This window comes from Heterodontus francisci, chromosome 8 (assembly GCF_036365525.1).
Source record: "Heterodontus francisci isolate sHetFra1 chromosome 8, sHetFra1.hap1, whole genome shotgun sequence".
Classification (NCBI taxonomy): domain Eukaryota; kingdom Metazoa; phylum Chordata; class Chondrichthyes; order Heterodontiformes; family Heterodontidae; genus Heterodontus; species Heterodontus francisci.
The window spans coordinates 58,512,728-58,525,083 of record NC_090378.1 but is presented as its reverse complement, the minus strand read 5'-3'; the positions used below and the strand labels follow the sequence as shown (position 1 = coordinate 58,525,083).

Below are 12,356 nucleotides of genomic sequence, written 5' to 3'. Positions count from 1 at the left end.
TACAAACATGGAGCACCCAGTGACGCTGGCTACTTGTGTCACTATGCAGTGGCTGAATGGATTTCACATTTGCAAGCTGAAGTAGTTGTATGAAGTGCCATTGACTGACTTCCTGTAAGCCAGTGTAATTTCTTAAGAAAAATGCTGAATGGTGCTGCAGGAGACCAACTACATTTTAAAATTGAGATGAATAACAGAAAGACATTGTATAACCTAAATGTGTGACAGGGTAGTGTAGCACCTGACAGTAACAGCATGGTAGATCAGCAGTTGGACATGCAACACTTATTTCACGCCAAGTACCACAGTACAAACTAGAGAGTTATTAGCCAGGAAGTTCCTCATCGCCACTCCTCGTTCTGCCATACTTCCAGTAAGCTCCCAGCAACAGAGTGGTGCAACATTTTCCAAGCTCTCTAGTTATCCCTCAGATTTATAGGGTCGTAAGGTCTGAGGCAAGGCCACAAGGCAGCTAGTGCAAGAAGTGAAGCACTTCATTTTTTCTATGACGTTAAAGTCAGGATCCATGAATCATCCAGCTGCTTGCATGTGGACAATAGACCTCAGTAGTAATGTCCAGCCACTGAACTCTACCTGAGGTATTAATTAAATTCTGGTTAACAGCATCCTCTCCTAACCAAGCCTGATGAGATCAATCTTACTTAGTCTTTTCACCTCCTTCTCTATCTCGCTGAAGTCAGATTAGTGATTGGATTTGTATCTTATACCAGAAACTATTTAACCCTCCCCTTCACCCAACCACAAGATAACAACATAAATCAGGCTAACTCTAACAGGCAGTTACTGTTGCATGGGGTCAGAGTTCAGCATGCAGATGTCCACATTGATGAAGCAAAACATCACTGCTGAATGGTTGCATCGCAGACTGTGATATAAAGTACAATGAGCAGTATCAGCTGATAACTCAAAAGAAAGCAACAAAAATCTTTAAATGTACACAGAAGTTCTTTCTGTGCTGCTGCCTAATGTTCAGTTTCTGTTCTTTTGTCCTATGTAATCATACGATCCTGTGTTGCCACAATATGCAGAAAGGAGTAATACATTATATTAATACAATGGGTACCTGAGAGGTGACCTTACAGAGGTAAACATGATAGTAAATTATTATGAGTAAGTAAATGTGATATAATACTTTAAATTAAATCTTTGAGAATAGAATAAGGGGGCATTTATCAAGTTAGCAAAAGACATATTTGGGGCTGATGCCAGGAAGAAGTTCTTTACATAGAATGATCTGTAAATGGAATGGATTTCAGGTAGGGTAGTGGAGGCAAAAACACTGAAATCATTTTTTTAAATTAGCTGAATTTTGTAATATTGAAACTGTAGGTTCTTTCTGAATAGATACTCTGGGATGTGGTCCACTTCCACATCTATTCAGTCAGGTCTGCACAAATAGTGTTTCCATTTGCCTGATATCCATATGCATTCTTTCCCAATAGGATACATTCTATTTACCTAAGCCTGCAGAATTCAGGCTTAGGTTTGCAAAAGACTAAGCTTAGTCATTTTCTCCTGTACATAGGGTATTGCTGCAATTTAGCCAATTAAAACCACTTCTTACTAACAGGGAGGATTGTCAACAACAGCAACTTGCATTTATATAGTACTTTTACCGTGGTAAAACATTCCAATGCACTTTCAAACAAAATTTGACACCGAGCCACATAAGGAGATATTAGAACAGATGACCAAAAGCTTGGTCAAAGAGATTGGTTTTAAGGAGCAACTTAAAGGAGGTAAGTGAGGTGGAGAGGTTTAAGGAGGGAATTTCAGAGCTTCAGGTCTCGGCAGCTGAAGACACAGCTGCCAAGAGTGAAACGATTAAAATTGGGGATGGGCAAGAGGTCAGAATTAGAGGAGTGCAGAGACCTCTGAGATTTATAGAGCTGGAAGAGGTTACAGAGATGGAGAGTGGTGAGGTCATGGAGAGATTTGAGAACAAGTTTGAGAATTTTAAAATTGAGGTGTTAACTGACCGGGAGTCAATGTAGGTCAGTGAACACAAGGGTGATAGGTGAACAGGACTTGGTGGAAGTAAGGATATGGCAGTAAAGTTTTGGATGAGCTCAAGTTTATGGAGGGTGGAAAATGGGAGGCCAGCCAGGACAGAGTTGGAATAGTCAAGTTTAGAGGTAAGAAAGGCATGGTTGAGCTGAGGCAGGGCTGCAGTTGGACGATGTTATAGAAACTGTAGGTTCTTTCTGAATAGAGGTGTAAGTAGATGGTTTTGATAATGGAGTGGATATATGGTTGGAACCTTATCTTGGGTCAGATACAACACCAAGGTTACGAACAGTCTCGGATAGTTGCCCAGGAGAGGATGGAGTCACTGGCTCGGAACAGAGTGTGTGACGGTCTGAAGATGATAGCTTTGCCCTTCCCAATATTTAATTGGAGGAAATTTCTGCTCATTTAGTACTGGATGCTGAACAAACAGTGTGATAAATTAGAAACAGCGGAGGATAAATTGCTCATTGCTAGCACCACTTGAACCATAGGTTTCTCTGTGGCCAAATAGGAAAAAAAAGTCCATTGACAGTTCTTCCCCTCTAGCTTCAATTAATAGGAACAGGAGTTGGCCATTCGGCCACTCAAGCCTGTTGCACCATTCAGTTAGATCTGTGTCTTAACTCCATTTACCCACCTTGGTTCTATAATTCTTATTAACCTTGCCTAACAAAAATCTATCAATCTCAGTTTTGAAATTTTGAATTGACCTAGCCTCAACAACTTTTTGAGAGACCATTCCAGATTTCCACTACCCTATATGTGAAGAAGCATCTCCTGACTTCACTACTGAATAGTCTAGCTCTAATTTATCCCCCCCCCCCCCCACCTTGTTCTGGATCCCCCCACCAGAGATAACAGTTTCTCTCCATCTACCCTGTCAAATGTTTTAATCGTCTTAAACACCTTAATTATATCAGCCTTTAATCTTCTATACTCAAGAGAATACAAGCCTAGTGTATACAACCGTTCCTTATAATTGAATCCTTTTCAGCTCAAAACCATTCTGGTGAATCTGAGCTGCATCCCCTTCAAGGCCAATATACCTTTCCTGAGGTGCGGTGCCCAAAACCCCAAATGGGCTGTCACCAGAGTTTTCTATAAATATAGCACCCCTTTGTATTCCAAGCCCCCTTAAGATGAGGGCTAAAATTCCAATTGCCTTTTACATTTTTTTGGACCTATCCATTAGTTTTTAGTGATTTCTGTACATGGAGCCCTAAATCTCTGCTCCTTCACGGATCCGAGCTTCTCACCATTTGGAAAATACTCTGATCTCTCTGTTGAGTCCAAAATGGATAACTTCACACTTCCCCATGCTGAACTCCATCTGTGGCAGATTGCTGACTAATATGCCATGTTTTCTGACTAGTTTTCAATAGCACCTTGGTGGAGGTGGTGCCTGGCTGAGATATCAGATTACTGAGCCTGCACAGGGAAGTAATTCAGTTTTAACCATCCACCATTGGGTATGTCTTTTTCAAGCCAACTTGAACCCCTCGCCCAGTCTAGTTTCCATTAGACAACTGGAAAGTAAATGTTTCAGCTCTTATTAGGCAGACAACAGTATTACTGAGGCATAGGTTTCCCACTGCTAATAAATCCTAAAGCTCCCTTTCTGTGTTGTGAAATGCCAGGTACATCTTGCTTATTTTCTTACTGTTTGTCCTGAGATTTAAAAAGGTTAAAAAATAAAAATTAAGTACATGGATAAAGGAAAATACAATAATTGATTGCGTGAATCAGGGAATTCAATCCTCAAAACACCAGGAATGGGATAGTACTATGTAATCTTTTATGTCTACCGGCTCAGGGTGGATGGGGCCTCAGTTTAGCATCTCACCTGAAAGACAGCATCTCCAACAATGCAGCACTGCACTGTGTATCAACCTAGATCATATGCTTATGTCCATTGTGGAGCATAAACCTAAAATCTTTTGAGTTATAGATAAGTGCTACCAACTGAAGCAACCTGATATATGTAGTCCAGGAAAAGTGGCTAAATGAATGAGATCTTGGCACTCATTTTACTTGCAGAAGTGTTCCATTTTTCATTAGCTACATATAAATGCCAATTGTCAATATTTCAGCCCATGTGACTAGGAAAGAATTTTCTCTCAGAAATCAGAGGATCTAGTATCAACCAATCAGATTGGTTCTAATAGCCCCACCTTTCAACTCACAAATCAAATGTTACACCTTTCCTCGTTTGCTTATACACAGACTTGAGTCAGAAAAGTTTCAAAATGGTTTCTGAGAGTTGTAGCCTATGCATTTATTTCAAGTTTTTCTCCAAATCAGTTATGTATAACAAATAAGCTACTAAAATGCTATTTTAAAAAGTTTTCATTTTCCTCAAAGGAATTTTCTGAGTCATGCCTAGCTGTTGTCTTATCTGAGGGTTTATTTTCTCAAAGACTGGTTGCAGCTGTTTTTGAGATAACGATGATATTCCTCGGCGTGAATGGATTATCTGGCTTTATTTCAACATTCCTGTAATTGCATTTCTAGAATTTCTAGGACGTGAAAGTAAAATAGTGGAGTTGGAGCGATATATTTTATTTATTTTTTCAAAATGACACTGAGATGCATATATTTAGGATTTAACAAGTGTAAAACTGTGATCCATGATGTGTACCATTGATTTCTATTTGTTAGGGCAGTGTTGCCCAATGGAAATTGCCCACTAACCACAGATGTGGCCATGCCAATGTCATTTTAGCACATTTTAGTACAACCCGTCATAGGGACACTTTCATAATACAGTAAAATGTACTTCACATGTGTATATTTACTTAACAAACATCTATTAACATTTGGTAACCAAGGAAGTAAAGCAAATGCAACAATCAAAAAGCACTCGCACACTCTGCTTTTCATCTCACCAATTTACCAACAAATATACAAAAGGCTGCGTTTGCTGACAATGCAACCATTAGGTGGTGCAGTACTTGCACATGCGCAAATGCAGGCTCTTCAACTGGAACGTCAGTGTCTGCGACGTTCAGGCATCTGCCAGGATTAAAGATGGCATTGCTCAATTTATCACAGGAAATGCTTATGGCTAGATCGTTCTAGCAAACCAACCCTACATTAAATAGGATGGAAGCCCAGTAATATGCTGCTATGTAGTTATAGGATACTAACTAATCCTCAGATCCATTTAATATTCCAGTAATCCTATTAAATACAAAAGGAATTTTATGATTGAATTTCCATTGAAAGATAGTGAATTGCTACCTGGATCGATGGAAAAGAAAATCGGGCAGGGTATAAAATGTGCTGCCAATTTGTTATTGTGATTTGTTTATATGACTGACCAGGACTGATTTCACCCGAACGCAGCTAATCGCTCCCACCCCACTGGCCGTTCTTCCCGCCCCCCCCCCCCCCTGCTTGGCAACTCACTTCCCGTCCTCAGCTGCTCGCTCCAGACCTCGCTGCTGCCCCCCTCCCCCTCAAACCCCTGGCCGATTGTTCCCAGCTTGCGCCACCCCGCTCTCTGGTCAGTCGCTCGTTCCCTGCACCACCCTCCCTTCCAGCCGCTAGCTTTAGGCCGTGCCACTTCCCTCCCCTCAGCCACTCACTCCCACGTTTGATCAGTCACCATGCGCCGCCCGAAGAAGCAAGGCTTTATTACGCATGCGCCAAGATGGACCAGGCACGGATACACGATGACGCACTTGGTGCACTCTGATGACGTCAGCGGGCAGCTGTGTTGTCAGGAATGTGAGTATGAGTATTGAGATCACATGCTCAAATGATTATCTATTGCCTGTTTTTACTAACTAATCAAAAAGGCAATTAGCTGCATCTACTGGATTAGCCACAGGTGGCTAGAAGCTAATGTATTAAACAATGTTGGTTTAGGTTGCTGCTTATTCTCTTTAACATTGAAAGCTGTTTACAATTTGTTTATGCATACATGATGGAGTTTGGCACTTTCAATACCTGGGGAAACAACCCACAATCCCTGTATTACAGAATCATCAAAATCTATGGAAAAATGTGATGGTAGCATTAATATGAGGGCAATAGATTTCAAATCCCAGACTGGAGGCAATTAATCAGGTCCACCCATGAGCACAAAAGTCCGTGTCAGATACCTGTTACTGCAAATCATGCTTTTGTGCATTCTAGTGTTTCTTTATGATTGCCAATGCATAATGATTTTTATTCCCAATGCACCAAAATAGACATTTTTGATTGGATAAAATAAAGCAATTAGACTGGAAATTGCCATTGGTGATAATAGCAGATGAACAGTTCTTTATATCTATATCTGTTGAGACTAGATCAATTGAAAATTTAAGAACTGAGCTTGATAGATCTTTGTTGGGGTTACAGAACCAAGGCGGGTAGATGGATTAAAGATATAGCTCAGCCATGATCTAATTGCATGGTGGAACATGCTTAAGGGGCTCCTTTCCCTTGTATGACATTTCTATATCTGATATTTTAATGGAGGTGTTAACCTATCTAGCTGCTTAAAAATAAAGGACGTTTAAAATATGTAAATCAACCCAGGTAATCCTCCACCTATCTCTGAGTTGTCCTAGGATCCAGGAGAAAGACAGATTCAATAGTGAGCAAGCTTTGTCCTGTGGATGTGGAATGCTCTACCGTTTGATATTATTGGAGATGCTTATTATAAAAGGTTTCCATTCACAAATTAACATGATGTATTTAGGGGTAAATTCCTAACTAAAGTTATGGGATCCTATGAAGTTGCATCAAAGTCTGCATAACTACTTTCATTTTCATCTAAAAATAAGTTTCTGTGTCTTCTCACTTCAGGTGTCAGACTTAATGCATGCAAATTTCCGTTCTATACACTTAGAAGTGTTAAAACAAAGCCAGTCTGACCTTTAATTGACCCAATCAGCAAATAATTGACTTCAAGGATGTAAAGCAATTAGAACTTATAGTTTTAAAGACACACTTGCATTTTAACAGCAGAATAATATATAGGGGTAGATTTCAGGCTGTACTTCCTGGGCATTAAAATATTATTTGGGCAGAGCACAGAGAAAAACTGGGCAAGGAGGATTGTCCACCTGTTAAGTTAAATGGTAAGAAAATCAAAAAGGGTCTGTTTTGACATGAAATCCTCCATCAGATTTACTTGGATTCAATTATCTGCTGATTGCTCTTGACAGATGCTCAGGCCAATTAGACTTCATGCTGAATTTTTTTAAATATAAGTATGACACAGAAATTTACATGTCTGAGTCTTGATGTGTGAAGTTGCAAACTCAGACTAGTTGCAACAATGTGCGATCCTCTCATCAGATTTTCTGCTCTGCACTTGGATGAGATGATGTTTCACACCCATTGTGGTGAGAGTTGAAGATCCAGTCCAATTGTGCGTTTCATGGTATGATACTAATGTTCCTATAAAACAGTGTATTTTCAACAGACCATGAGCATCATCAGAGGAGATCCACTGGTATTTGAATAATTGGAATATGATGAAGTGTGTTTCCTTGAAATGCAAAATTATAGTAAGCTCCAAATGCCTGAAATGGACAAAATAAAGAGTAAAATATCAAAATTTCCTGGGCGATGAGTGGGGAACGTGCTCTCAGATTGTTCTTTGACTAATTATCTCATTTTCCCAACTGTTCCCCCTGCAGTAACTTCTAAATTCACCACTGCTTACTCTCTGTGTATTTGTGTACTTTAGGTTTAACCCCTTCAATAAAAATGACCAAGGGCTGCATTTAGTCGCGCCGGGCCGAAAAAGCATGGGGAACCTGCCTTGGCCAGCCGTCCTTCCTTCCTTCCTCTCCTTCGTCTCTCTCCTTCCCCTCTTCTCCTTCATCTCTCTCTGTCCTTCCTTTCTCTCTCTCTCTCCTTCCTCTCTCTCTCTCTCTCCTTCCTCTCTCTCTCTCTCTCCTTCCTCTCTCTCTCTCTCTCCTTCCTCTCTCTCTCTCCTTTCTCTCTCTCTCCTTTCTCTCTCTCTCTCTGTCCTTTCTCTCTCTCTCTCTCTCTCTCCTTTCTCTCTCTCTCTCTCCTTTCCCTCTCTCTCTCCTTCCTCTCTCTCTCTCTCCCTCCCACCAGAACTGTCGACAGTACTCCCAACTGTGGTTTCACCAATGCCTTGTGCAATTGCATCAAGACTTCCTTACTCTTATACTCCAACCCTTTTGCAATAAAGATAAACATACCATTTTCTTTCCTAATTGCTTGCTGTACCTGCATGTTAACTTTGTGTTCCATGTACAAGGACACCTAAATCTCTTTGAACACCAACATTTAATAGTTTCTCACAATTCAAAAAATAATGGGGATAAATTCATTCGCTTAGTGCAGCTTGATATCGTTGAAGAATGCCACATGGGTAGCAGTCCATGTCGCTACCTGCTCCTGGGAATTGAGGTAAGTTGAATGAATTTTACCCCAAATCTGTTTTTCTATTCTTCCTACCAAAGTGAATAACCTCACATTTCCCCACTCCATCTGCTACCTTCTTGCCCACTCGGTTAGCCTATCAATATCCGTTTGCGGGCCCCTTTGTGTTCTTCTCGCAGCTTACTTTCCCAACTATCAGAGAATAATACAGTGCAGAAGAGGCCCTTCGGCCCATGGAGTCTGCACCGATGCATTAAAACACCTGTCCTGTCTACCTAATCCCATTTGCCAGCACTTGGCCCATAGCCTTGAATGTTATGACATGCCAAGTGCTCATCCAGGTACTTTTTAAAGGATGTGAGGCAACCTGCATCTACCACCCTCCCAGGCAGGGCATTCCAGACCGTCACCACCCTCAAGTCCCCCTTAAACCTCCCGCCCCTCACCTTAAACATGTGACCCCTCGTAACTGACTCTTCAACTAAGGGGAACAGCTGCTCCCTATCCACCCTGTCCATGCCCCTCATAATCTTGTACACCTCGATCAGGTCACCCCTCAGTCTTCTCTGCTCCAGCGAAAACAACCCAAGCCTATCCAACTTCTCTTCATAACTTAAATGTTCCATCCCAGGCAACATCCTGGTGAATCGCCTCTGCACCCCCTCCAATACAATCACATCCTTAGCTTTGTATTGTCAGCAAACTTGTATATGTTACACTCTGTCCCTTCATCTAGGTTATTAATATAGATAGTAAATTGCTGAAGTTCCAACACTGATCTTTGTGACACCCCACTATTAACAGCCTGCCAACCAGAAAATTACTCATTTATTAATTCTCTCTGTTCACTGACCTTCAACCAATCCTCTATCCGTGTTAATATATTACCCTCAGCCCCATGAGCCTTGATCTTGTGTAACAGCCTCTCGTGTGATATCTTATCAAATGCTTTTTGAAAATCCAAATATATTACATCCACTGGTTCCCCTTTGTCTACCCTCATTTTAAATAATTAGATTTTTTTTATAACATTCATCCAGAATCCAAGACCAGATTTTGGCCACTTCAAATGTTGAATATATAATTCATTCATTCTGTTATTTTGCAGAATGGAACATTTATTTACAGGAAACAAAGAATTATTGTAAAATTACTGAATTGTTACAAGGTATTTTGTGATTTACACTTTTTTTTTAACCAGTTAGCTTCATTTTTTTTCTGTCAACAGTAAGCTGTGTAGGCATGAAAGACTGGAATCTGTATTTACTGTCAGTGATATTTTAACATTGAAACATTAAGCAGGTTAATGCCAATGCCAAAATTAAAGTAACCCAGAATAGAAAATCGAGGTGAAAGCAAAATACTGCGGATGCTGGACATCTGAAATAAAAACAGAAAGTGCTGGAAATACTCAGCAGGTCTGGCAGCATTTGTGGAGAGAGAAGCAGAGTAAACGTTTCAGGTCTGTGACCTTTCATCAGAACTCTTCAGACCGTTCGAATGAAAGGTCACTGACCTGAAACATTAACTCTGCTTCTCTCTCCACAGATGCTACTATAGAAAATCGAGACTTTTTTATCTTTCATCAGTAGTTGAAGATGTAATAAAAGCCTTATTTTGAGAGCCTGTGCAAGAGTTGCTACAAATTCCTGAGCATCAGTTCTATCATCATGAATTTCCCAATCATCATATTTATTTCTTTGCCATTTTACTTAGTTTATAAACACTGGCTGCGACACAGTAGGACTCCAGGGCGAACCATCAAATTGATCGTGGGGATGTTGTATTAATTTTTTTTTTCAATCCACGTTTCTGAGGCAGCTTTAAAAAATAACAACTTCATCAGCTCCTCCTCCCTCCATTACTACTACAGTGGTGTAAATGTTGCCTTCCCACTGTGTGCACATCATTAGCAAGCAACCAGACCAGCAAATTCCCCCAAGGCCTAGACCATTCCATCTAATGGTACATTAATATTGCGGAACTGCTTCGAGGGCACATGCACAATTGCTGGTCTGTATGGCTTTTCTTGTTCAGGAAGATCCATACAGGCCAGCAATGTAAACTGGCAAATCAGGAGTTCAGCATCTGAAAAAAAAAGACAGCTAACAGTGTGTTCTGTGCGTCTAGAGGCATCTGCACTGCTTTGTTTATACTACAGAAGTGTCTCTAACAACAGGCACTTGCTGTTGGTGAAAATATTGTGAAGTCTCAATTGTACTCAGAGCAATGAACGACAAGGACTGCAGTGCTTCAGGAAAAAGGCCCATTTCAAAGCAGCTTGGGTCAAGAAATAAATGTGACCTTGTCAGTGTTGGCCAAATCCTGTGAAAATTTATTTGATGCTATCAGGCACGTTATCTGAAATCAATGGAAAGGAGAATCGAGTGAGGTGTCTAACGGGCGGCTGCTCTGCTACTGTCCACTTTGTGCACCTGCTGAAGCTTAATTTTACCCCAGTGACTTTGTGGTTACTGAATTAATGTTTATATTTTGGATTGTCAACACTCAAACACAAAATTCCGCCTTAAAAAGAATCCTGTTAGCTGTCAGGATTTTCATTATATATTTATACAATATGAAAAAGTGCAATGCAACAAAGAAATAGGTACAAAAAGAATTTCAATTCAATATGCTACTGAGACATCACAACCAACATTTAAGCAAGTCAATCTCATTTACCATGCTATCTTTAATTCTGATCAGCAATGGTGACTTCATTGTTGCAGAAATATTTGTAAGTAATGGTCAAGGAAGGTTTAAAATTTTTAAAAAAAATATAGTTAACATTCCATAGTCTGTCTCCCAACCTGGTCTGCTATTATCAATCCTTTCTATTAGCAGATTTTATTTGTGAATGATGAATAAGGAGATGCACTTCCCAGTTTCACACTCTTCTTTCTCAAACCTCTGATTCAAATCCCACCCCAGTTTGGGCAATTGACCAAAAAATTGCCCACATCCAACCTGACTGGGGAAGATTCACCAATAACAGGTTCTCTCCTTGATTAAATAAATCTAAGCACAATGTAGAGGGATATGTAATGTGCTGCGCAGCTGTGGTGTCCTTAATAGTTTCAACTAAATTATCACTGTGGCAGGATCTGTCTTGACCCATAAAATAATCATTTTATGTGCTGCAAATTATATCATATTCAGAACACAACCACATTAAAAGAGTTAATTAGTGGGAAAAGTAAATTGTTTGATCCAAAAATGACACATTCTAACAGTAATGGAGTCCACCCCATTGCAAACATTCTTTATATTGTTACGACCTCAGTGAGACCGTTAACGTTAAAAATACAAGATATGAACCTCCAGACCAATTTAAAGAATTACTTGAAAAGATTTCATGTTTAAAACTTTTATTATAACAACTAAACTAACAGAAATATCCATTAACTAAAGAGTTCTTTGTAAGTAGCTGATACCCTGGATTACAAGGAAAGGTATTTACTTATTAAAATACTTGAAAACCTCACGTACGTATACGTTACATAGTCCTTTTTGATGGCGCAATCCTTTGCAGTTAAAAGTCTCAAACTCCTCCCAGTAGCAATGGGTTAGATCTCTGATCTTTTCAAAAATCACTGTCCTCTTTACTCACTTCTCTGGGCACTTCTGACCTGGACGTCCGTGAATAAGGTGATTGCTGATGATCCCGCTGGTGGTCTACTTCTCCCCAAGCTTCAACTTTCAAAACTGGTTCAAGTCTTTGCAATCTTTTTCAGTATCAGGCTTCCGAGAGGAGCAGGTATATTCATTCTCTTTCTCACTCACTCACTCATTCTCGGCTACAACCGCTGGGTACCCTTCATACAACCTGCCTTGAGTCTGCAACTGCTGGTTTCCTGTCTTACAGCCTGTCTCCCTTCAGAAAATCTGTTAAATTTATCTGGTCTCAGAAGTCAATAGCTTATTGACCTGTTCCATTATGCAGAGTCCAGAAGTCTGGTTTCACAGAGCCA

At 40.2% G+C, this 12,356-nt stretch overlaps 1 protein-coding gene across 10 annotated transcripts in view; it reads left to right on the top strand.

Annotated features, from left to right (window-relative positions):
* nfia (nuclear factor I/A) overlaps positions 1 to 12,356 on the top strand; it is a 516,334-nt gene that overhangs the window by 475,896 nt on the left and 28,082 nt on the right. The window lies entirely within an intron of this gene.